The 22,185-nt window shown below is 46.4% G+C and overlaps 46 pseudogenes; all 46 read right to left on the bottom strand.

Moving 5' to 3' along the window:
• Window positions 1-129: 129 nt before the first annotated feature.
• Window positions 130-248, bottom strand: LOC133566264 (5S ribosomal RNA; annotated as a pseudogene).
• Window positions 249-616: 368 nt separating this feature from the next.
• On the bottom strand, window positions 617-735 carry LOC133566268 (5S ribosomal RNA; annotated as a pseudogene).
• A 368-nt stretch (window positions 736-1,103) lies between these two features.
• LOC133565164 (5S ribosomal RNA) lies at window positions 1,104-1,222 on the bottom strand (annotated as a pseudogene).
• Window positions 1,223-1,590: 368 nt separating this feature from the next.
• On the bottom strand, window positions 1,591-1,709 carry LOC133565486 (5S ribosomal RNA; annotated as a pseudogene).
• Window positions 1,710-2,073: 364 nt separating this feature from the next.
• On the bottom strand, window positions 2,074-2,192 carry LOC133565244 (5S ribosomal RNA; annotated as a pseudogene).
• A 368-nt stretch (window positions 2,193-2,560) lies between these two features.
• LOC133565485 (5S ribosomal RNA) lies at window positions 2,561-2,679 on the bottom strand (annotated as a pseudogene).
• Window positions 2,680-3,043: 364 nt separating this feature from the next.
• Window positions 3,044-3,162, bottom strand: LOC133566573 (5S ribosomal RNA; annotated as a pseudogene).
• A 368-nt stretch (window positions 3,163-3,530) lies between these two features.
• On the bottom strand, window positions 3,531-3,649 carry LOC133565484 (5S ribosomal RNA; annotated as a pseudogene).
• A 368-nt stretch (window positions 3,650-4,017) lies between these two features.
• Window positions 4,018-4,136, bottom strand: LOC133566362 (5S ribosomal RNA; annotated as a pseudogene).
• A 365-nt stretch (window positions 4,137-4,501) lies between these two features.
• Window positions 4,502-4,620, bottom strand: LOC133566561 (5S ribosomal RNA; annotated as a pseudogene).
• A 368-nt stretch (window positions 4,621-4,988) lies between these two features.
• LOC133565822 (5S ribosomal RNA) lies at window positions 4,989-5,107 on the bottom strand (annotated as a pseudogene).
• Window positions 5,108-5,471: 364 nt separating this feature from the next.
• LOC133566003 (5S ribosomal RNA) lies at window positions 5,472-5,590 on the bottom strand (annotated as a pseudogene).
• Window positions 5,591-5,958: 368 nt separating this feature from the next.
• Window positions 5,959-6,077, bottom strand: LOC133566549 (5S ribosomal RNA; annotated as a pseudogene).
• A 364-nt stretch (window positions 6,078-6,441) lies between these two features.
• LOC133566002 (5S ribosomal RNA) lies at window positions 6,442-6,560 on the bottom strand (annotated as a pseudogene).
• Window positions 6,561-6,928: 368 nt separating this feature from the next.
• On the bottom strand, window positions 6,929-7,047 carry LOC133565163 (5S ribosomal RNA; annotated as a pseudogene).
• Window positions 7,048-7,412: 365 nt separating this feature from the next.
• LOC133565038 (5S ribosomal RNA) lies at window positions 7,413-7,531 on the bottom strand (annotated as a pseudogene).
• A 364-nt stretch (window positions 7,532-7,895) lies between these two features.
• LOC133566217 (5S ribosomal RNA) lies at window positions 7,896-8,014 on the bottom strand (annotated as a pseudogene).
• Window positions 8,015-8,378: 364 nt separating this feature from the next.
• LOC133566384 (5S ribosomal RNA) lies at window positions 8,379-8,497 on the bottom strand (annotated as a pseudogene).
• A 364-nt stretch (window positions 8,498-8,861) lies between these two features.
• On the bottom strand, window positions 8,862-8,980 carry LOC133566388 (5S ribosomal RNA; annotated as a pseudogene).
• Window positions 8,981-9,344: 364 nt separating this feature from the next.
• LOC133567125 (5S ribosomal RNA) lies at window positions 9,345-9,463 on the bottom strand (annotated as a pseudogene).
• Window positions 9,464-9,827: 364 nt separating this feature from the next.
• LOC133565162 (5S ribosomal RNA) lies at window positions 9,828-9,946 on the bottom strand (annotated as a pseudogene).
• A 364-nt stretch (window positions 9,947-10,310) lies between these two features.
• Window positions 10,311-10,429, bottom strand: LOC133567256 (5S ribosomal RNA; annotated as a pseudogene).
• Window positions 10,430-10,793: 364 nt separating this feature from the next.
• Window positions 10,794-10,912, bottom strand: LOC133567363 (5S ribosomal RNA; annotated as a pseudogene).
• A 368-nt stretch (window positions 10,913-11,280) lies between these two features.
• On the bottom strand, window positions 11,281-11,399 carry LOC133567269 (5S ribosomal RNA; annotated as a pseudogene).
• Window positions 11,400-11,767: 368 nt separating this feature from the next.
• LOC133565076 (5S ribosomal RNA) lies at window positions 11,768-11,886 on the bottom strand (annotated as a pseudogene).
• A 364-nt stretch (window positions 11,887-12,250) lies between these two features.
• Window positions 12,251-12,369, bottom strand: LOC133566383 (5S ribosomal RNA; annotated as a pseudogene).
• A 364-nt stretch (window positions 12,370-12,733) lies between these two features.
• LOC133566086 (5S ribosomal RNA) lies at window positions 12,734-12,852 on the bottom strand (annotated as a pseudogene).
• Window positions 12,853-13,216: 364 nt separating this feature from the next.
• Window positions 13,217-13,335, bottom strand: LOC133566456 (5S ribosomal RNA; annotated as a pseudogene).
• Window positions 13,336-13,700: 365 nt separating this feature from the next.
• Window positions 13,701-13,819, bottom strand: LOC133565161 (5S ribosomal RNA; annotated as a pseudogene).
• Window positions 13,820-14,183: 364 nt separating this feature from the next.
• On the bottom strand, window positions 14,184-14,302 carry LOC133567309 (5S ribosomal RNA; annotated as a pseudogene).
• Window positions 14,303-14,670: 368 nt separating this feature from the next.
• Window positions 14,671-14,789, bottom strand: LOC133567259 (5S ribosomal RNA; annotated as a pseudogene).
• Window positions 14,790-15,154: 365 nt separating this feature from the next.
• LOC133566627 (5S ribosomal RNA) lies at window positions 15,155-15,273 on the bottom strand (annotated as a pseudogene).
• A 365-nt stretch (window positions 15,274-15,638) lies between these two features.
• On the bottom strand, window positions 15,639-15,757 carry LOC133565338 (5S ribosomal RNA; annotated as a pseudogene).
• A 363-nt stretch (window positions 15,758-16,120) lies between these two features.
• Window positions 16,121-16,239, bottom strand: LOC133567191 (5S ribosomal RNA; annotated as a pseudogene).
• A 368-nt stretch (window positions 16,240-16,607) lies between these two features.
• Window positions 16,608-16,726, bottom strand: LOC133565980 (5S ribosomal RNA; annotated as a pseudogene).
• A 368-nt stretch (window positions 16,727-17,094) lies between these two features.
• On the bottom strand, window positions 17,095-17,213 carry LOC133566980 (5S ribosomal RNA; annotated as a pseudogene).
• Window positions 17,214-17,577: 364 nt separating this feature from the next.
• On the bottom strand, window positions 17,578-17,696 carry LOC133566200 (5S ribosomal RNA; annotated as a pseudogene).
• A 368-nt stretch (window positions 17,697-18,064) lies between these two features.
• On the bottom strand, window positions 18,065-18,183 carry LOC133566163 (5S ribosomal RNA; annotated as a pseudogene).
• A 364-nt stretch (window positions 18,184-18,547) lies between these two features.
• Window positions 18,548-18,666, bottom strand: LOC133566220 (5S ribosomal RNA; annotated as a pseudogene).
• A 364-nt stretch (window positions 18,667-19,030) lies between these two features.
• On the bottom strand, window positions 19,031-19,149 carry LOC133566818 (5S ribosomal RNA; annotated as a pseudogene).
• Window positions 19,150-19,513: 364 nt separating this feature from the next.
• LOC133565337 (5S ribosomal RNA) lies at window positions 19,514-19,632 on the bottom strand (annotated as a pseudogene).
• A 368-nt stretch (window positions 19,633-20,000) lies between these two features.
• On the bottom strand, window positions 20,001-20,119 carry LOC133566402 (5S ribosomal RNA; annotated as a pseudogene).
• Window positions 20,120-20,483: 364 nt separating this feature from the next.
• LOC133565729 (5S ribosomal RNA) lies at window positions 20,484-20,602 on the bottom strand (annotated as a pseudogene).
• A 368-nt stretch (window positions 20,603-20,970) lies between these two features.
• Window positions 20,971-21,089, bottom strand: LOC133565603 (5S ribosomal RNA; annotated as a pseudogene).
• Window positions 21,090-21,453: 364 nt separating this feature from the next.
• LOC133565090 (5S ribosomal RNA) lies at window positions 21,454-21,572 on the bottom strand (annotated as a pseudogene).
• Window positions 21,573-21,936: 364 nt separating this feature from the next.
• LOC133566817 (5S ribosomal RNA) lies at window positions 21,937-22,055 on the bottom strand (annotated as a pseudogene).
• Between the last annotated feature and the right edge of the window lie 130 nt (window positions 22,056-22,185).

The raw sequence follows: 22,185 nt of genomic DNA, 5'->3' as shown, positions 1-22,185 counted from the left end.
TTGGGTGGAGACCAGCGGTTTGTTTGGGCGAGCATAATGTAGCGTTTTGACAAGTGTGGCAAGTATCTATAGCCATTGTGAAAAAAACAAAAGGGAGAAAGTGCGCCCTATACTGGGAGCATCGCTAAAAGTCTACAGCACCTGGTATTCCTAGGTAGTCTCCCAACCCAGTACTAACCAGGCCAGACCCAGCTTAGCTTCCGAGATCAAACGAGATCGGGCGATCTTCGGGTAGTATGGCCGTAAGCCGAGAGGCTGTCCTCAGAATTAAATTTTTAAATGTGGCAAGCTGGTTGACAGGACCTTTCTGCAATGAGCTACACGTGTGTGATACAATAATCACTGCTCTTTTTCTCAGCCTATGTAACTCTTTGGACTTTTGCCCCAATGTTAGCACTGAAGTGCCTTGAGGCACATGGGTCACTGTTGGCAACACTGCAAATCTTGCTATAAATTTCAGACCGAGTCAAAACTAAACAAACATGTTTTGGGTGGAGACCAGCGGTTTGTTTGGACGAGCATAATGCAGCGTTTTGACAAGTTTGGCAAGTATCAATAGCCATTGTGACAAAAACAAAAGCGAGAAAGTGCGCCCTATACTGGGAGCATCGCTAAAAGCCTACAGCACCTGGTATTCCTAGGCAGTCTCCCAACCAAGTACTAACCAGGCCAGACCCAGCTTAGCTTCGGAGATCAGACGAGATCGGGTGATCTTCGGGTAGTATGGCCGTAAGCCGAGAGGCAGTCCTCAGAATCCAATTTTTAAATGTGGCAAGCTGGTTGACAGGAACTTTCTGCAATGAGCTACACGTGTGTGATACAATAATCACTGCTCTTTTTCTCAGCCTATGTAACTCTTTGGACTTTTGCCCCACTGTTAGCACTGAAGTGCCTTGAGGCACATGGGTCACTGTTGGCGACACTGCAAATCTTGCTATAAATTTCAGACCGAGTCAAAACTAAACAAACATGTTTTGGGTGGAGACCAGCGGTTTGTTTGGGCGAGCATAATGTAGCGTTTTGACAAGTGTGGCAAGTATCTATAGCCATTGTGAAAAAAACAAAAGGGAGAAAGTGCGCCCTATACTGGGAGCATCGCTAAAAGCCTACAGCACCTGGTATTCCTAGGCAGTCTCCCAACCAAGTACTAACCAGGCCAGACCCAGCTTAGCTTCCGAGATCAGACGAGATCGGGCGATCTTCGGGTAGTATGGCCGTAAGCCGAGAGGCAGTCCTCAGAATCCAATTTTTAAATGTGGCAAGCTGGTTGACAGGAACTTTCTGCAATGAGCTACACGTGTGTGATACAATAATCACTGCTCTTTTTCTCAGCCTATGTAACTCTTTGGACTTTTGCCCCACTGTTAGCACTGAAGTGCCTTGAGGCACATGGGTCACTGTTGGCGACACTGCAAATCTTGCTATAAATTTCAGACCGAGTCAAAACTAAACAAACATGTTTTGGGTGGAGACCAGCGGTTTGTTTGGGCGAGCATAATGTAGCGTTTTGACAAGTGTGGCAAGTATCTATAGCCATTGTGAAAAAAACAAAAGGGAGAAAGTGCGCCCTATACTGGGAGCATCGCTAAAAGCCTACAGCACCTGGTATTCCTAGGCAGTCTCCCAACCCAGTACTAACCAGGCCAGACCCAGCTTAGCTTCCGAGATCAAACGAGATCGGGCGATCTTCGGGTAGTATGGCCGTAAGCCGAGAGGCTGTCCTCAGAATTAATTTTTTAAATGTGGCAAGCTGGTTGACAGGACCTTTCAGCAATGAGCTACACGTGTGTGATAAAATAATCACTGCTCTTTTTCTCAGCTTATGTAACTCTTTGGACTTTTGCCCCACTGTTAGCACTGAAGTGCCTTGAGGCACATGGGTCACTGTTGGCGACACTGCAAATCTTGCTATAAATTTCAGACCGAGTCAAAACTAAACTTGTTTTGGGTGGAGACCAGCGTTTTGTTTGGACGAGCATAATGTAGCGTTTTGACAAGTGTGGCAAGTATCTATAGCCATTGTGACAAAAACAAAAGGGAGAAAGTGCGCCCTATACTGGGAGCATCGCTAAAAGCCTACAGCACCTGGTATTCCTAGGCAGTCTCCCATCCAAGTACTAACCAGGCCAGACCCAGCTTAGCTTCCGAGATCAGATGAGATCGGGCGATCTTCGGGTAGTATGGCCGTAAGCCGAGATGCCGTCCTCAGAATTCAATTTTTAAATGTGGCAAGCTGGTTGACAGGACCTTTCTGCAATGAGCTACACGTGTGTGATACAATAATCACTGCTCTTTTTCTCAGCCTATGTAACTCTTTGGACTTTTGCCCCACTGTTAGCACAGAAGTGCCTTGAGGCACATGGGTCACTGTTGGCGACACTGCAAATCTTGCTATAAATTTCAGACCAAGTCAAAACTAAACAAACATGTTTTGGGTGGAGACCAGCGGTTTGTTTGGGCGAGCATAATGTAGCGTTTTGACAAGTGTGGCAAGTATCTATAGCCATTGTGAAAAAAACAAAAGGGAGAAAGTGCGCCCTATACTGGGAGCATCGCTAAAAGCCTACAGCACCTGGTATTCCTAGGCAGTCTCCCAACCCAGTACTAACCAGGCCAGACCCAGCTTAGCTTCCGAGATCAAACGAGATCGGGCGATCTTCGGGTAGTATGGCCGTAAGCCGAGAGGCTGTCCTCAGAATTAAATTTTTAAATGTGGCAAGCTGGTTGACAGGACCTTTCTGCAATGAGCTACACGTGTGTGATAAAATAATCACTGCTCTTTTTCTCAGCTTATGTAACTCTTTGGACTTTTGCCCCACTGTTAGAACTGAAGTGCCTTGAGGCACATGGGTCACTGTTGGCGACACTGCAAATCTTGCTATAAATTTCAGACCGAGTCAAAACTAAACTTGTTATGGGTGGAGACCAGCGTTTTGTTTGGACGAGCATCATGTAGCATTTTGACAAGTGTGGCAAGTATCTATAGCCATTGTGACAAAAACAAAAGGGAGAAAGTGCGCCCTATACTGGGAGCATCGCTAAAAGCCTACAGCACCTGGTATTCCTAGGCAGTCTCCCATCCAAGTACTAACCAGGCCAGACCCAGCTTAGCTTCCGAGATCAGACGAGATCGGGCGATCTTCGGGTAGTATGGCCGTAAGCCGAGATGCCGTCCTCAGAATTCAATTTTTAAATGTGGCAAGCTGGTTGACAGGACCTTTCTGCAATGAGCTACACGTGTGTGATACAATAATCACTGCTCTTTTTCTCAGCCTATGTAACTCTTTGGACTTTTGCCCCACTGTTAGCACTGAAGTGCCTTGAGGCACATGGGTCACTGTTGGCGACACTGCAAATCTTGCTATAAATTTCAGACCGAGTCAAAACTAAACAAACATGTTTTGGGTGGAGACCAGCGGTTTGTTTGGGCGAGCATAATGTAGCGTTTTGACAAGTGTGGCAAGTATCTATAGCCATTGTGAAAAAAACAAAAGGGAGAAAGTGCGCCCTATACTGGGAGCATCGCTAAAAGCCTACAGCACCTGGTATTCCTAGGCAGTCTCCCAACCCAGTACTAACCAGGCCAGACCCAGCTTAGCTTCCGAGATCAAACGAGATCGGGCGATCTTCGGGTAGTATGGCCGTAAGCCGAGAGGCTGTCCTCAGAATTAAATTTTTAAATGTGGCAAGCTGGTTGACAGGAGCTTTCTGCAATGAGCTACACGTGTGTGATACAATAATCACTGCTCTTTTTCTCAGCCTATGTAACTCTTTGGACTTTTGCCCCAATGTTAGCACTGAAGTGCCTTGAGGCACATGGGTCACTGTTGGCGACACTGCAAATCTTGCTATAAATTTCAGACCGAGTCAAAACTAAACAAACATGTTTTGGGTGGAGACCAGCGGTTTGTTTGGACGAGCATAATGCAGCGTTTTGACAAGTGTGGCAAGTATCTATAGCCATTGTGAAAAAAACAAAAGGGAGAAAGTGCGCCCTATACTGGGAGCATCGCTAAAAGCCTACAGCACCTGGTATTCCTAGGCAGTCTCCCAACCCAGTACTAACCAGGCCAGACACAGCTTAGCTTCCGAGATCAGACGAGATCGGGCGATCTTCGGGTAGTATGGCCGTAAGCCGAGAGGCAGTCCTCAGAATTCAATTTTTAAATGTGGCAAGCTGGTTGACAGGACCTTTCTGCAATGAGCTACACGTGTGTGATACAATAATCACTGCTTTTTTTTCTCAGCCTATGTAACTCTTACGACTTTTGCCCCACTGTTAGCACTGAAGTGCCTTGAGGCACATGGGTCACTGTTGGCGACACTGCAAATCTTGCTATAAATTTCAGACCGAGTCAAAACTAAACATGTTTTGGGTGGAGACCAGCGTTTTGTTTGGACGAGCATAATGTAGCCTTTTGACAAGTGTGGCAAGTATCTATAGCCATTGTGAGAAAAACAAAAGGGAGAAAGTGCGCCCTATACTGGGAGCATCGCTAAAAGCCTACAGCACCTGGTATTCCTAGGCAGTCTCCCATCCAAGTACTAACCAGGCCAGACCCAGCTTAGCTTCCGAGATCAGACGAGATCGGGCGATCTTCGGGTAGTATGGCCGTAAGCCGAGACGCAGTACTCAGAATTCAATTTTTAAATGTGGCAAGCTGGTTGACAGGACCTTTCTGCAATGAGCTACACGTGTGTGATACAATAATCACTGCTCTTTTTCTCAGCCTATGTAACTCTTTGGACTTTTGCCCCAATGTTAGCACTGAAGTGCCTTGAGGCACATGGGTCACTGTTGGCAACACTGCAAATCTTGCTATTAATTTCAGACCGAGTCAAAACTAAACAAACATGTTTTGGGTGGAGACCAGCGTTTTGTTTTGACGAGCATAATGTAGCGTTTTGACAAGTGTGGCAAGTATCTATAGCCATTGTGAGAAAAACAAAAGGGAGAAAGTGCGCCCTATACTGGGAGCATCGCTAAAAGCCTACAGCACCTGGTATTCCTAGGCAGTCTCCCATCCAAGTACTAACCAGGCCAGACCCAGCTTAGCTTCCGAAATCAGACGAGATCGGGCGATCTTCGGGTAGTATGGCCGTAAGCCGAGAGGCAGCCCTCAGAATTCAACTTTTAAATGTGGCAAGCTGGTTGACAGGACCTTTCTGCAATGAGCTACACGTGTGTGATACAATAATCACTGCTCTTTTTCTCAGCCTATGTAACTCTTTGGACTTTTGCCCCACTGTTAGCACTGAAGTGCCTTGAGGCACATGGGTCACTGTTGGCGACACTGCAAATCTTGCTATAAATTTCAGACCGAGTCAAAACTAAACATGTTTTGGGTGGAGACCAGCGTTTTGTTTGGACGAGTATAATGTAGCGTTTTGACAAGTCTGGCAAGTATCTATAGCCATTGTGAGAAAAACAAAAGGGAGAAAGTGCGCCCTATACGGGGAGCATCGCTAAAAGCCTACAGCACCTGGTATTCCTAGGCAGTCTCCCATCCAAGTACTAACCAGGCCAGACCCAGCTTAGCTTCCGAGATCAGACGAGATCGGGCGATCTTCCGGTAGTATGGCCGTAAGCCGAGAGGCAGTCCTCAGAATTCAATTTTTAAATGTGGCAAGCTGGTTGACAGGACCTTTCTGCAATGAGCTACACGTGTGTGATACAATAATCACTGCTCTTTTTCTCAGCCTATGTAACTCTTTGGACTTTTGCCCCACTGTTAGCACTGAAGTGCCTTGAGGCACATGGGTCACTGTTGGCAACACTGCAAATCTTGCTATAAATTTCAGACCGAGTCAAAACTAAACAAACATGTTTTGGGTGGAGACCAGTGGTTTGTTTGGACGAGCATAATGTAGCGTTTTGACATGTGTGGCAAATATCTATAGCCATTGTGAAAAAAACAAAAGGGAGAAAGTGCGCCCTATTCTGGTAGCATCGCTAAAAGCCTACAGCACCTGGTATTCCTAGGCAGTCTCCCATCCAAGTACTAACCAGGCCAGACCCAGCTTAGCTTCCGAGATCAGACGAGATCGGGCGATCTTCGGGTAGTATGGCCGTAAGCCGAGAGGCAGCCCTCAGAATTCAACTTTTAAATGTGGCAAGCTGGTTGACAGGACCTTTCTGCAATGAGCTACACGTGTGTGATACAATAATCACTGCTCTTTTTCTCAGCCTATGTAACTCTTTGGACTTTTGCCCCACTGTTAGCACTGAAGTGCCTTGAGGCACATGGGTCACTGTTGGCGACACTGCAAATCTTGCTATAAATTTCAGACCGAGTCAAAACTAAACATGTTTTGGGTGGAGACCAGCGTTTTGTTTGGACGAGTATAATGTAGCGTTTTGACAAGTCTGGCAAGTATCTATAGCCATTGTGAGAAAAACAAAAGGGAGAAAGTGCGCCCTATACGGGGAGCATCGCTAAAAGCCTACAGCACCTGGTATTCCTAGGCAGTCTCCCATCCAAGTACTAACCAGGCCAGACCCAGCTTAGCTTCCGAGATCAGACGAGATCGGGCGATCTTCCGGTAGTATGGCCGTAAGCCGAGAGGCAGTCCTCAGAATTCAATTTTTAAATGTGGCAAGCTGGTTGACAGGACCTTTCTGCAATGAGCTACACGTGTGTGATACAATAATCACTGCTCTTTTTCTCAGCCTATGTAACTCTTTGGACTTTTGCCCCACTGTTAGCACTGAAGTGCCTTGAGGCACATGGGTCACTGTTGGCAAAACTGCAAATCTTGCTATAAATTTCAGACCGAGTCAAAACTAAACAAACATGTTTTGGGTGGAGACCAGTGGTTTGTTTGGACGAGCATAATGTAGCGTTTTGACATGTGTGGCAAATATCTATAGCCATTGTGAAAAAAACAAAAGGGAGAAAGTGCGCCCTATTCTGGTAGCATCGCTAAAAGCCTACAGCACCTGGTATTCCTAGGCAGTCTCCCAACCAAGTACTAACCAGGCCAGACCCAGCTTAGCTTCCGAGATCAGACGAGATCGGGCGATCTTCGGGTAGTATGGCCGTAAGCCGAGAGGCAGTCCTCAGAATTCAATTTTTAAATGTGGCAAGCTGGTTGACAGGACCTTTCTGCAATGAGCTACACGTGTGTGATACAATAATCACTGCTTTTTTTTCTCAGCCTATGTAACTCTTACGACTTTTGCCCCACTGTTAGCACTGAAGTGCCTTGAGGCACATGGGTCACTATTGGCGACACTGCAAATCTTGCTATAAATTTCAGACCGAGTCAAAACTAAACATGTTTTGGGTGGAGACCAGCGTCGTGTTTGGACGAGCATAATGTAGCGTTTTGACAAGTGTAGCAAGTATCTATAGCCATTGTGACAAATACAAAAGGGGGAAAGTGCGCCCTATACTGGGAGCATCGCTAAAAGCCTACAGCACCTGGTATTCCTAGGCAGTCTCCCATCCAAGTACTAATCAGGCCAGACCCAGCTTAGCTTCCGAGATCAGACGAGATCGGGCGATCTTCGGGTAGTATGGCCGTAAGCCGAGAGGCAGTCCTCAGAATTCAACTTTTAAATGTGGCAAGCTGGTTGACAGGACCTTTCTGCAATGAGCTACACGTGTCTGATACAAAAATCACTGCTCTTTTTCTCAGCCTATGTAACTCTTTGGACTTTTGCCCCACTGTTAGCACTGAAGTGCCTTGAGGCACATGGGTCACTGTTGGCGACACTGCAAATCTTGCTATAAATTTCAGACCGAGTCAAAACTAAACATGTTTTGGGTGGAGACCAGCGTTTTGTTTGGACGAGCATAATGTAGCGTTTTGACAAGTGTGGCAAGTATCTATAGCCATTGTGAGAAAAACAAAAGGGAGAAAGTGCGCCCTATACTGGGAGCATCGCTAAAAGCCTACAGCACCTGGTATTCCTAGGCAGGATCCCATCCAAGTACTAACCAGGCCAGACCCAGCTTAGCTTCCGAGATCAGACGAGATCGGGCGATCTTCGGGTAGTATGGCCGTAAGCCGAGAGGCAGTCCTCAGAATTCAATTTTTAAATGTGGCAAGCTGGTTGACAGGAACTTTCTGCAATGAGCTACACGTGTGTGATACAATAATCACTGCTCTTTTTCTCAGCCTATGTAACTCTTTGGACTTTTGCCCCACTGTTAGCACTGAAGTGCCTTGAGGCACATGGGTCACTGTTGGCGACACTGCAAATCTTGCTAAAAATATCAGACCGAGTCAAAACTATACTTGTTTTGGGTGGAGAAAAGCGTTTTGTTTGGACGAGCATAATGTAGCGTTTTGACAAGTGTGGCAAGTATCTATAGCCATTGTGACAAAAACAAAAGGGAGAAAGTGCGCCCTACACTGGGAGCATCGCTAAAAGCCTACAGCACCTGGTATTCCTAGGCAGTCTCCCAACCAAGTACTAACCAGGCCAGACCCAGCTTAGCTTCCGAGATCAGACGAGATCGGGCGATCTTCCGGTAGTATGGCCGTAAGCCGAGAGGCAGTCCTCAGAATTCAATTTTTAAATGTGGCAAGCTGGTTGACAGGACCTTTCTGCAATGAGCTACACGTGTGTGATACAATAATCACTGTTTTTTTTCTCAGCCTATGTAACTCTTACGACTTTTGCCCCACTGTTAGCACTGAAGTGCCTTGAGGCACATGGGTCACTATTGGCGACACTGCAAATCTTGCTATAAATTTCAGACCGAGTCAAAACTAAACATGTTTTGGGTGGAGACCAGCGTTTTGTTTGGACGAGCATAATGTAGCGTTTTGACAAGTGTGGCAAGTATCTATAGCCATTGTGACAAAAACAAAAGGGAGAAAGTGCGCCCTATACTGGTAGCATCGCTAAAAGCCTACTGCACCTGGTATTCCTAGGCAGTCTCCCAACCAAGTACTAACCAGGCCAGACCCAGCTTAGCTTCCGAGATCAGACGAGATCGGGCGATCTTCGGGTAGTATGGCCGTAAGCCGAGAGGCAGTCCTCAGAATTCAACTTTTAAATGTGGCAAGCTGGTTGACAGGACCTTTCTGCAATGAGCTACACGTGTGTGATACAATAATCACTGCTCTTTTTCTCAGCCTATGTAACTCTTTGGACTTTTGCCCCACTGTTAGCACTGAAGTGCCTTGAGGCACATGGGTCACTGTTGGCGACACTGCAAATCTTGCTATAAATTTCAGACCGAGTCAAAACTAAACATGTTTTGGGTGGAGACCAGCGTTTTGTTTGGACGAGCATAATGTAGCGTTTTGACAAGTCTGGCAAGTATCTATAGCCATTGTGAGAAAAACAAAAGGGAGAAAGTGCGCCCTATACTGGTAGCATCGCTAAAAGCTTACAGCACCTGGTATTCCTAGGCCGTCTCCCAACCAAGTACTAACCAGGCCAGACCCAGCTTAGCTTCCGAGATCAGACGAGATGGGGCGATCTTCGGGTAGTATGGCCGTAAGCCGAGAGGCAGTCCTCAGAATTCAATTTTTAAATGTGGCAAGCTGGTTGACAGGACCTTTCTGCAATGAGCTACACGTGTGTGATACAATAATCACTGCTCTTTTTCTCAGCCTATGTAACTCTTTGGACTTTTGCCCCACTGTTAGCACTGAAGTGCCTTGAGGCACATGGGTCACTGTTGGCGACACTGCAAATCTTGCTAAAAATATCAGACCGAGTCAAAACTATACTTGTTTTGGGTGGAGACCAGCGTTTTGTTTGGACGAGCATAATGTAGCGTTTTGACAAGTGTGGCAAGTATCAATAGCCATTGTGACAAAAACATAAGGGAGAAAGTGCGCCCTATACTGGTAGCATCGCTAAAAGCCTACAGCACCTGGTATTCCTAGGCAGTCTCCCAACCAAGTACTAACCAGGCCAGACCCAGCTTAGCTTCCGAGATCAGACGAGATCGGGCGATCTTCGGGTAGTATGGCCGTAAGCCGAGAGGCAGTCCTCAGAATTAAATTTTTAAATGTGGCAAGCTGGTTGACAGGACCTTTCTGCAAAGAGCTACACGTGTGTGATACAATAATCACTGCTCTTTTTCTCAGCCTATGTAACTCTTTGGACTTTTGCCCCACTGTTAGCACTGAAGTGCCTTGAGGCACATGGGTCACTGTTGGCGACACTGCAAATCTTGCTAAAAATATCAGACCGAGTCAAAACTATACTTGTTTTGGGTGGAGACCAGCGTTTTGTTTGGACGAGCATAATGTAGCGTTTTGACAAGTGTGGCAAGTATCAATAGCCATTGTGACAAAAACATAAGGGAGAAAGTGCGCCCTATACTGGTAGCATCGCTAAAAGCCTACAGCACCTGGTATTCCTAGGCAGTCTCCCAACCAAGTACTAACCAGGCCAGACCCAGCTTAGAAACCGAGATCAGACGAGATCGGGCGATCTTCGGGTAGTATGGCCGTAAGCCGAGAGGCAGTCCTCAGAATTAAATTTTTAAATGTGGCAAGCTGGTTGACAGGACCTTTCTGCAAAGAGCTACACGTGTGTGATACAATAATCACTGCTCTTTTTCTCAGCCTATGTAACTCTTTGGACTTTTGCCCCACTGTTAGCACTGAAGTGCCTTGAGGCACATGGGTCACTGTTGGCGACACTGCAAATCTTGCTATAAATTTCAGACCGAGTCAAAACTAAACATGTTTTGGGTGGAGACCAGCGTTTAGTTTGGACGAGCATAATGGAGCGTTTTGACAAGTGTGGCAAGTATCTATAGCCATTGTGACAAAAACAAAAGGGAGAAAGTGTGCCCTATACTGGGAGCATCGCTAAAAGCCTACAGCACCTGGTATTCCTAGGCAGTCTCCCAACCAAGTCCTAACCAGGGCAGACCCCGCTTAGCTTCCGAGATCAGACGAGATCGGGCGATCTTCGGGTAGTATGGCCGTAAGCCGAGAGGCTGTCCTCAGAATTCAATTTTTAAATGTGGCAAGCTGGTTGACAAGACCTTTCTGCAATGAGCTACACGTGTGTGATACAATAATCACTGCTCTTTTTCTCAGCCTATGTAACGCTTTGGACTTTTGCCCCACTGTTAGCACTGAAGTGCTTTGAGGCACATGGGTCACTGTTGGCGACACTGCAAATCTTGCTATAAATTTCAGACCGAGTCAAAACTAAACAAACATGTTTTGGGTGGAGACCAGCGGTTTGTTTGGGCGAGCATAATGTAGCGTTTTGACAAGTGTGGCAAGTATCTATAGCCATTGTGAAAAAAACAAAAGGGAGAAAGTGCGCCCTATACTGGTAGCATCGCTAAAAGCCTACAGCACCTGGTATTCCTAGGCAGCCTCCCAACCAAGAACTAACCAGGACAGACCCAGCTTAGCTTCCGAGATCAGACGAGATCGGGCGATCTTCGGGTAGTATGGCCGTAAGCCGAGAGGCAGTCCTCAGAATTAAATTTTTAAATGTGGCAAGCTGGTTGACAGGACCTTTCTGCAATGAGCTACACGTGTGTGATACAATAATCACTGCTCTTTTTCTCAGCCTATGTAACTCTTTGGACTTTTGCCCCACTGTTAGCACTGAAGTGCCTTGAGGCACATGGGTCACTGTTGGCGACACTGCAAATCTTGCTATAAATTTCAGACCGAGTCAAAACTAAACAAACATGTTTTGGGTGGAGACCAGCGGTTTGTTTGGGCGAGCATAATGTAGCGTTTTGACAAGTGTGGCAAGTATCTATAGCCATTGTGAAAAAAACAAAAGGGAGAAAGTGCGCCCTATACTGGTAGCATCGCTAAAAGCCTACGGCACCTGGTATTCCTAGGCAGTCTCCCAACCAAGTACTAACCAGGCCAGACCCAGCTTAGCTTCCGAGATCAGACGAGATCGGGCGATCTTCGGGTAGTATGGCCGTAAGCCGAGAGGCAGTCCTCAGAATTCAATTTTTTAATGTGGCAAGCTGGTTGACAGGACCTTTCTGCAATGAGCTACACGTGTGTGATACAATAATCACTGCTCTTTTTCTCAGCCTATGTAACTCTTTGGACTTTTGCCCCACTGTTAGCACTGAAGTGCCTTGAGGCACATGGGTCACTGTTGGCGACACTGCAAATCTTGCTATAAATTTCAGACCGAGTCAAAACTAAACTTGTTTTGGGTGGAGACCAGCGTTTTGTTTGGACGAGCATAATGTAGCGTTTTGACAAGTGTGGCAAGTATCTATAGCCATTGTGACAAAAACAAAAGGGAGAAAGTGCGCCCTATACTGGGAGCATCGCTAAAAGCCTACAGCACCTGGTATTCCTAGGCAGTCTCCCAACCAAGTACTAACCAGGCCAGACCCAGCTTAGCTTCCGAGATCAGACGAGATCGGGCTATCTTCGGGTAGTATGGCCGTAAGCCGAGAGGCAGTCCTCAGAATTCAATTTTTAAATGTGGCAAGCTGGTTGACAGGACCTTTCTGCAATGAGCTACACGTGTGTGATACAATAATCACTGCTCTTTTTCTCAGCCTATGTAACTCTTTGGACTTTTGCCCCACTGTTAGCACTGAAGTGCCTTGAGGCACATGGGTCACTGTTGGCGACACTGCAAATCTTGCTATAAATTTCAGACCGAGTCAAAACTAAACATGTTTTGGGTGGAGACCAGCGTTTTGTTTGGACGAGCATAATGTAGCGTTTTGACAAGTGTGGCAAGTATCTATAGCCATTGTGACAAAAACAAAAGGGAGAAAGTGCGCCCTACACTGGGAGCATCGCTAAAAGCCTACAGCACCTGGTATTCCTAGGCAGTCTCCCATCCAAGTACTAACCAGGCCAGACCCAGCTTAGCTTCTGAGATCAGACGAGATCGGGCGATCTTCGGGTAGTATGGCCGTAAGCCGAGAGGCAGTCCTCAGAATTCAATTTTTAAATGTGGCAAGCTGGTTGACAGGACCTTTCTGCAATGAGCTACACGTGTGTGATACAATAATCACTGCTCTTTTTCTCAGCCTATGTAACTCTTTGGACTTTTCCCCCACTGTTAGCACTGAAGTGCCTTGAGGCACATGGGTCACTGTTGGCGACACTGCAAATCTTGCTATAAATTTCAGACCGAGTCAAAACTAAACATGTTTTGGGTGGAGACCAGTGTTTTGTTTGGACGAGCATAATGTAGCGTTTTGACAAGTGTGGCAAGTATCTATAGCCATTGTGAGAAAAACAAAAGGGAGAAAGTGCGCCCTATACTGGGGGCATCGCTAAAAGCCTACAGCACTTGGTATTCCTAGGCAGTCTCCCAACCAAGTACTAACCAGGCCAGACCCAGCTTAGCTTCCGAGATCAGACGAGATCGGGCGATCTTCGGGTAGTATGGCCGTAAGCGGAGAGGCAGTCCTCAGAATTCAATTTTTAAATGTGGCAAGCTGGTTGACAGGACCTTTCTGCAATGAGCTACACGTGTGTGATACAATAATCACTGCTCTTTTTCTCAGCCTATGTAACTCTTTGGACTCTTGGCCCACTGTTAGCACTGAAGTGCCTTGAGGCACATGGGTGACTGTTGGCGACACTGCAAATCTTGCTATAAATTTCAGACCGAGTCAAAACTAAACATGTTTTGGGTGGAGACCAGTGTTTTGTTTGGACGAGCATAAACGTAGCGTTTTGACAAGTGTGGCAAGTATCTAGAGCCATAGTGACAAAAACAAAAGGGAGAAAGTGCGCCCTATACTGGTAGCATCGCTAAAAGCCTACAGCACCTGGTATTCCTAGGCAGTCTCCCAACCAAGTACTAACCAGGCCAGACCCAGCTTAGCTTCCGAGATCAGACGAGATCGGGCGATCTTCGGGTAGTATGGCCGTAAGCCGAGAGGCAGTCCTCAGAATTAAATTTTTAAATGTGGCAAGCGGGTTGACAGGACCTTTCTGCAAAGAGCTACACGTGTGTGATACAATAATCACTGCACTTTTTCTGAGCCTATGTAACTCTTTGGACTTTTGCCCCACTGTTAGCACTGAAGTGCCTTGAGGCACATGGGTCACTGTTGGCGACACTGCAAATCTTGCTATAAATTTCAGACCGAGTCAAAACTAAACATGTTTTGGGTGGAGACCAGCGTTTAGTTTGGACGAGCATAATGGAGCGTTTTGACAAGTGTGGCAAGTATCTATAGCCATTGTGACAAAAACAAAAGGGAGAAAGTGTGCCCTATACTGGGAGCATCGCTAAAAGCCTACAGCACCTGGTATTCCTAGGCAGTCTCCCAACCAAGTCCTAACCAGGGCAGACCCAGCTTAGCTTCCGAGATCAGACGAGATCGGGCGATCTTCGGGTAGTATGGCCGTAAGCCGAGAGGCTGTCCTCAGAATTCAATTTTTAAATGTGGCAAGCTGGTTGACAGGACCTTTCTGCAATGAGCTACACGTGTGTGATACAATAATCACTGCTCTTTTTCTCAGCCTATGTAACTTTTTGGACTTTTGCCCCACTGTTAGCACTGAAGTGCCTTGAGGCACATGGGTCACTGTTGGTGACACTGCAAATCTTGCTATAAATTTCAGACCGAGTCAAAACTAATCAAACATGTTTTGGGTGGAGACCAGCGTTTTGTTTGGACGAGCATAATGTAGCGTTTTGACAAGTGTGGCAAGTATCTATAGCCATTGTGAGAAAAACAAAAGGGAGAAAGGGCGCCCTACACTGGGAGCATCGCTAAAATCCTACAGCACCTGGTATTCCTAGGCAGTCTCCCATCCAAGTACTAACCAGGCCAGAAACAGCTTAACTTCCGAGATCAGATGAGATCATGCGATCTTCGGTTAGTATGGCCGTAAGGCGAGAGGCAGTCCTCAGAATTCAATTTTTAAATGTGGCAAGCTGGTTGACAGGACCTTTCTGCAATGAGCTACACGTGTGTGATACAATAATCACTGCTCTTTTTCTCAGCCTATGTAACTCTTTGGACTCTTGGCCCACTGTTAGCACTGAAGTGCCTTGAGGCACATGGGTGACTGTTGGCGACACTGCAAATCTTGCTATAAATTTCAGACCGAGTCAAAACTAAACTTGTTTTGGGTGGAGAACAGCGTTTTGTTTGGACAATTATAAACGTAGCGTTTTGACAAGTGTGGCAAATATCTATAGCAATTGTGACAAAAACAAAAGGGAGAAAGTGCGCCCTATACTGGTAGCATCGCTAAAAGCCTACAGCACCTGGTATTCCTAGGCAGTCTCCCATCCAAGTACTAACCAGGCCAGACCCAGCATAGCTTCCGAGCTCAGACGAGATCGGGCGATCTTCGGGTAGTATGGCCGTAAGCCGAGACGCAGTCCTCAGACTTCAATTTTTAAATGTGGCAAGTTGGTTGACAGGACCTTTCTGCAATGAGCTACACGTGTGTGATACAATAATCACTACTCTTTTTCTCAGCCTATGTAACTCTTAGGACTTTTGCCCCACTGTTAGCACTGAAGTGCCTTGAGGCACATGGGTCACTGTTGGCGACACTGCAAATCTTGCTATAAATTTCAGACCGAGTCAAAACTAAACATGTTTTGGGTGGAGACCAGCGTTTTGTTTGGACGAGCATAAACGTAGCGTTTTGACAAGTGTGGCAAGTATCTATAGCAATTGTGACAAAAACAAAAGGGAGAAAGTGCGCCCTATACTGGGAGCATCGCTAAAAGCCTACAGCACCTGGTATTCCTAGGCAGTCTCCCATCCAAGTACTAACCAGGCCAGACCCAGCTTAGCTTCCGAGCTCAGACGAGATCGGGCGATCTTCGGGTAGTATGGCCGTAAGCTGAGACGCAGTCCTCAGACTTCAATTTCAAATGTGGGAAGCTGGTTGACAGGACCTTTCTGCAATGAGCTACACGTGTGTGATACAATAATCACTACTCTTTTTCTCAGCCTATGTAACTCTTTGGACTTTTGCCCCACTGTTAGCACTGAAGTGCCTTGAGGCACATGGGTCACTGTTGGCGACACTGCAAATCTTGCTATAAATTTCAGACCGAGTCAAAACTAAACATGTTTTGGGTGGAGACCAGCGTTTTGTTTGGACGAGCATAATGTAGCGTTTTGACAAGTGTGGCAAGTATCTATAGCCATTGTGACAAAAACAAAAGGGAGAAAGTGCGCCCTATACTGGGAGCATCGCTAAAAGCTTACAGCACCTGGTATTCCTAGGCAGTCTCCCATCCAAGTACTAACCAGGCCAGAACCAGCTTAGCTTCCGAGATCAGACAAGATCGGGCGATCTTCGGGTAGTATGGCCGTAAGGCGAGAGGCAGTCCTCAGAATTCAATTTTTAAATGTGGCAAGCTGGTTGACAGGACCTTTGTGCAATTAGCTACACGTGTGTGATACAATAATCACTGCTCTTTTTCTCAGCCTATGTAACTCTTTGGACTTTTGCCCCCCTGTTAGCACTGAAGTGCCTTGAGGCAGATGGGTCACTGTTGGCGACACTGCAAATCTTGCTATAAATTTCAGACCGAGTCAAAACTAAACAAACATGTTTTGGGTGGAGACCAGCGGTTTGTTTGGACGAGCATAATGTAGCGTTTTGACAAGTGTGGCAAGTATCTATAGCCATTTTGACAAAAACAAAAGGGAGAAAGTGCGCCCTATACTGGGAGCATCGCTAAATGCCTACAGCACCTGGTATTCCTAGGAAGTCTCCCATCCAAGTACTAACCAGGCCAGACCCAGCTTAGCTTCCGAGATCAGACAAGATCGGGCGATCTTCGGGTAGTATGGCCGTAAGCCGAGAGGCAGTTCTCAGAATTCAATTTTTAAATGTGGCAAGCTGGTTGACAGGACCTTTCTGCAATTAGCTACACGTGTGTGATACAATAATCACTGCTCTTTTTCTCAGCCTATGTAACTCTTTGGACTTTTGCCCCACTGTTAGCACTGAAGTTCCTTGAGGCACATGGGTCACTGTTGGCGACACTGCAAATCTTGCTATAAATTTCAGACCGAGTCAAAACTAAACAAACATGTTTTGGGTGGAGACCAGCGGTTTGTTTGGACGAGCATAATGTAGCGTTTTGACAAGTGTGGCAAGTATCTATAGCCATTGTGACAAAAACAAAAGGGAGAAAGTGCGCCCTATACTGGGAGCATCGCTAAAAGCCTACAGCACCTGGTATTCCTAGGCAGTCTCCCAGCCAAGTACTAACCAGGCCAGACCCAGCATAGCTTCCGAGCTCAGACGAGATCGGGCGATCTTCGGGTAGTATGGCCGTAAGCCGAGACGCAGTCCTCAGACTTCAATTTTTAAATGTGGGAAGCTGGTTGACAGGACCTTTCTGCAATGAGCTACACGTGTGTGATACAATAATCACTACTCTTTTTCTCAGCCTATGTAACTCTTTGGACTTTTGCCCCACTGTTAGCACTGAAGTGCCTTGAGGCACATGGGTCACTGTTGGCGACACTGCAAATCTTGCTATAAATTTCAGACCGAGTCAAAACTAAACATGTTTTGGGTGGAGACCAGCGTTTTGTTTGGACGAGCATAATGTAGCGTTTTGACAAGTGTGGCAAGTATCTATAGCCATTGTGACAAAAACAAAAGGGAGAAAGTGCGCCCTATACTGGGAGCATCGCTAAAAGCTTACAGTACCTGGTATTCCTAGGCAGTCTCCCATCCAAGTACTAACCAGGCCAGACCCAGCTTAGCTTCCGAGATCAGACGAGATCGGGCGATCTTCGGGTAGTATGGCCGTAAGGCGAGAGGCAGTCCTCAGAATTTAATTTTTAAATGTGGCAAGCTGGTTGACAGGACCTTTGTGCAATTAGCTACACGTGTGTGATACAATAATCACTGCTCTTTTTCTCAGCCTATGTAACTCTTTGGACTTTTGCCCCCCTGTTAGCACTGAAGTGCCTTGAGGCAGATGGGTCACTGTTGGCGACACTGCAAATCTTGCTATAAATTTCAGACCGAGTCAAAACTAAACAAACATGTTTTGGGTGGAGACCAGCGGTTTGTTTGGACGAGCATAATGTAGCGTTTTGACAAGTGTGGCAAGTATCTATAGCCATTTTGACAAAAACAAAAGGGAGAAAGTGCGCCCTATACTGGGAGCATCGCTAAATGCCTACAGCACCTGGTATTCCTAGGCAGTCTCCCATCCAAGTACTAACCAGGCCAGACCCAGCTTAGCTTCCGAGATCAGACAAGATCGGGCGATCTTCGGGTAGTATGGCCGTAAGCCGAGAGGCTGTCCTCAGAATTCAATTTTTAAATGTGGCAAGCTGGTTGACAGGACCTTTCTGCAATGAGCTACACGTGTGTGATACAATAATCACTGCTCTTTTTCTCAATCTATGTAACTCTTTGGACTTTTGCCCCACTGTTAGCACTGAAGTGCCTTGAGGCACATGGGTCACTGTTGGCGACACTGCAAATCTTGCTATAAATTTCAGACCGAGTCAAAACTAAACTTGTTTTGGGTGTAGAACAGCGTTTTGTTTGGACGAGCATAATGTAGCGTTTTGACAAGTGTGGCAAGTATCTATAGCCATTGTGACAAAAACAAAAGGGAGAAAGTGCGCCCTATACTGGGAGCATCGCTAAAAGCCTACAGCACCTGGTATTCCTAGGCAGTCTCCCATCCAAGTACTAACCAGGCCAGACCCAGCTTAGCTTCCGAGATCAGACGAAATCGGGAAATCTTCGGGTAGTATGGCCGTAAGCCGAGAGGCAATCCTCAGAATTCAATTTTTAAATGTGGCAAGCTGGTTGACAGGACCTTTCTGCAATGAGCTACACTTGTGTGATACAATAATTACTGCTCTTTTTCTCAGCCTATGTAACTCTTTGGACTTTTGCCCCACTGTTAGCACTGAAGTGCCTTGAGGCACATGGGTCACTGTTGGCGACACTGCAAATCTTGCTATAAATTTCAGACCGAGTCAAAACTAAACATGTTTTGGGTGGAGACCAGCGTTTTGTTTGGACGAGCATAATGTAGCGTTTTGACAAGTGTGGCAAGTATCTATAGCCATTGTGAGAAAAACAAAAGGGAGAAAGTGCGCCCTATACTGGGAGCATCGCTAAAAGCCTACGGCACTTGGTATTCCTAGGCAGTCTCCCAACCAAGTACTAACCAGGCCACACCCAGCTTAGCTTCCGAGATCAGACGAGATCGGGCGATCTTCAGGTAGTATGGCCGTAAGCCGAGACGCAGTCTTCAGAATTCAATTTTTAAATGTGGCAAGCTGGTTGACAGGACCTTTCTGCAATGAGCTACACGTGTGTGATACAATAATCACTGCTCTTTTTCTCAGCCTATGTAACTCTTTGGACTCTTGGCCCACTGTTAGCACTGAAGTGCCTTGAGGCACATGGGTGACTTTTGGCGACACTGCATATCTTGCTATAAATTTCAGACCGAGTCAAAACTAAACATGTTTTGGGTGGAGACCAGTGTTTTGTTTGGACGAGCATAAACGTAGCGTTTTGACAATGTGGCAAGTATCTATAGCCATTGTGACAAAAACAAAAGGGAGAAAGTGCGCCCTATACTGGGAGCATCGCTAAAAGCCTACAGCACCTGGTATTCCTAGGCAGTCTCCCATCCAAGTACTAACCAGGCCAGACCCAGCTTAGCTTCCGAGCTCAGACGAGATCGGGCGATCTTCGGGTAGTATGGCCGTAAGCCGAGACGCAGTCCTCAGAATTCAATTTTTAAATGTGGCAAGCTGGTTGACAGGACCTTTCTGCAATGAGCTACACGTGTGTGATACAATAATCACTGCTCTTTTTCTCAGCCTATGTAACTCTTTGGACTTTTGCCCCACTGTTAGCACTGAAGTGCCTTGAGGCACATGGGTCACTGTTGGCGACACTGCAAATCTTGCTATAAATTTCAGACCGAGTCAAAACTAAACAAACATGTTTTGGGTGGAGACCAGCGGTTTGTTTGGACGAGCATAATGTAGCGTTTTGACAAGTGTGGCAAGTATCTATAGCCATTGTGACAAAAACAAAAGGGAGAAAGTGCGCCCTATACTGGGAGCATCGCTAAAAGCGTACAGCACCTGGTATTCCTAGGCAGTCTCCCATCCAAGTACTAACCAGGCCAGACCCAGCTTAGCTTCCGAGATCAGACAAGATCGGGCGATCTTCGGGTAGTATGGCCGTAAGCCGAGAGGCAGTCCTCAGAATTCAATTTTTAAATGTGGCAAGCTGGTTGACAGGACCTTTCTACAATGAGCTACACGTGTGTGATACAATAATCACTGCTCTTTTTCTCAATCTATGTAACTCTTTGGACTTTTGCCCCACTGTTAGCACTGAAGTGCCTTGAGGCACATGGGTCACTGTTGGCGACACTGCAAATCTTGCTATAAATTTCAGACCGAGTCAAAACTAAACTTGTTTTGGGTGTAGAACAGCGTTTTGTTTGGACGAGCATAATGTAGCGTTTTGACAAGTGTGGCAAGTATCTATAGCCATTGTGACAAAAACAAAAGGGAGAAAGTGCACCCTATACTGGGAGCATCGCTAAAAGCCTACAGCACCTGGTATTCCTAGGCAGTCTCCCATCCAAGTACTAAGCAGGCCACACCCAGCTTAGCTTCCGAGATCAGACGAGATCGGGTGATCCTCGGGTAGTATGGCCGTAAGCCGAGAGGCAATCCTCAGAATTCAAATTTTAAATGTGGCAAGCTGGTTGACAGGACCTTTCTGCAATGAGCTACACGTGTGTGATACAATAATCACTGCTCTTTTTCTCAGCCTATGTAACTCTTTGGACTTTTGCCCCACTGTTAGCACTGAAGTGCCTTGAGGCACATGGGTCACTGTTGGCGACACTGCAAATCTTGCTATAAATTTCAGACCGAGTCAAAACTAAACAAACATGTTTTGGGTGGAGACCAGCGGTTTGTTTGGACGAGCATAATGTAGCGTTTTGACAAGTGTGGCAAGTATCTCTAGCCATTGTGAAAAAAACAAAAGGGAGAAAGTGCGCCCTATACTGGTAGCATCGCTAAAAGCCTACAGCACCTGGTATTCCTAGGCAGTCTCCCAACCAAGTACTAACCAGGCCTGACCCAACTTAGCTTCCGAGATCAGACGATATCGGGCGATCTTCGGGTAGTATGGCCGTAAGCCGAGAGGCAGTCCTCAGAATTCAATTTTTAAATGTGGCAAGCTGGTTGACAGGACCATTCTGCAACGAGCTACACGTGTGTGATACAATAATCACTGCTCTTTTTCTCAATCTATGTAACTCTTTGTACTTTTGCCCCACTGTTAGCACTGAAGTGCCTTGAGGCACATGGGTCACTGTTGGCGACACTGCAAATCTTGCTATAAATTTCAGACCGAGTCAAAACTAAACTTGTTTTGGGTGTAGAACAGCGTTTTGTTTGGACGAGCATAATGTAGCGTTTTGACAAGTGTGGCAAGTATCTATAGCCATTGTTACAAAAACAAACGGGAGAAAGTGCGCCCTATACTGGGAGCATCGCTAAAAGCCTACAGCACCTGGTGTTCCTAGGCAGTCTCCCATCCAAGTACTAACCAGGCCAGACCCAGCTTAGCTTCCGAGATCAGACGAGATCGGGTAATCTTCGGGTAGTATGGCCGTAAGCCGAGAGGCAATCCTCAGAATTCAATTTTTAAATGTGGCAAGCTGGTTGACAGGACAATTCTGCAATGAGCTACACTTGTGTGATACAATAATTACTGCTCTTTTTCTCAGCCTATGTAACTCTTTGGACTTTTGCCCCACTGTTAGCACTGAAGTGCCTTGAGGCACATGGGTCACTGTTGGCGACACTGCAAATCTTGCTATAAATTTCAGACCGAGTCAAAACTAAACATGTTTTGGGTGGAGACCAGCGTTTTGTTTGGACGAGCATAATGTAGCGTTTTGACAAGTGTGGCAAGTATCTATAGCCATTGTGAGAAAAACAAAAGGGAGAAAGTGCGCCCTATACTGGGAGCATCGCTAAAAGCCTACGGCACTTGGTATTCCTAGGCAGTCTCCCAACCAAGTACTAACCAGGCCACACCCAGCTTAGCTTCCGAGATCAGACGAGATCGGGCGATCTTCAGGTAGTATGGCCGTAAGCCGAGACGCAGTCCTCAGAATTCAATTTTTAAATGTGGCAAGCTGGTTGACAGGACCTTTCTGCAATGAGCTACACGTGTGTGATACAATAATCACTGCTCTTTTTCTCAGCCTATGTAACTCTTTGGACT

The sequence above is a fragment of the Nerophis ophidion genome, linkage group LG13, assembly GCF_033978795.1.
Source record: "Nerophis ophidion isolate RoL-2023_Sa linkage group LG13, RoL_Noph_v1.0, whole genome shotgun sequence".
In the NCBI taxonomy this organism is placed as follows: domain Eukaryota; kingdom Metazoa; phylum Chordata; class Actinopteri; order Syngnathiformes; family Syngnathidae; genus Nerophis; species Nerophis ophidion.
This window is presented reverse-complemented; position numbering and strand designations above follow the sequence as displayed.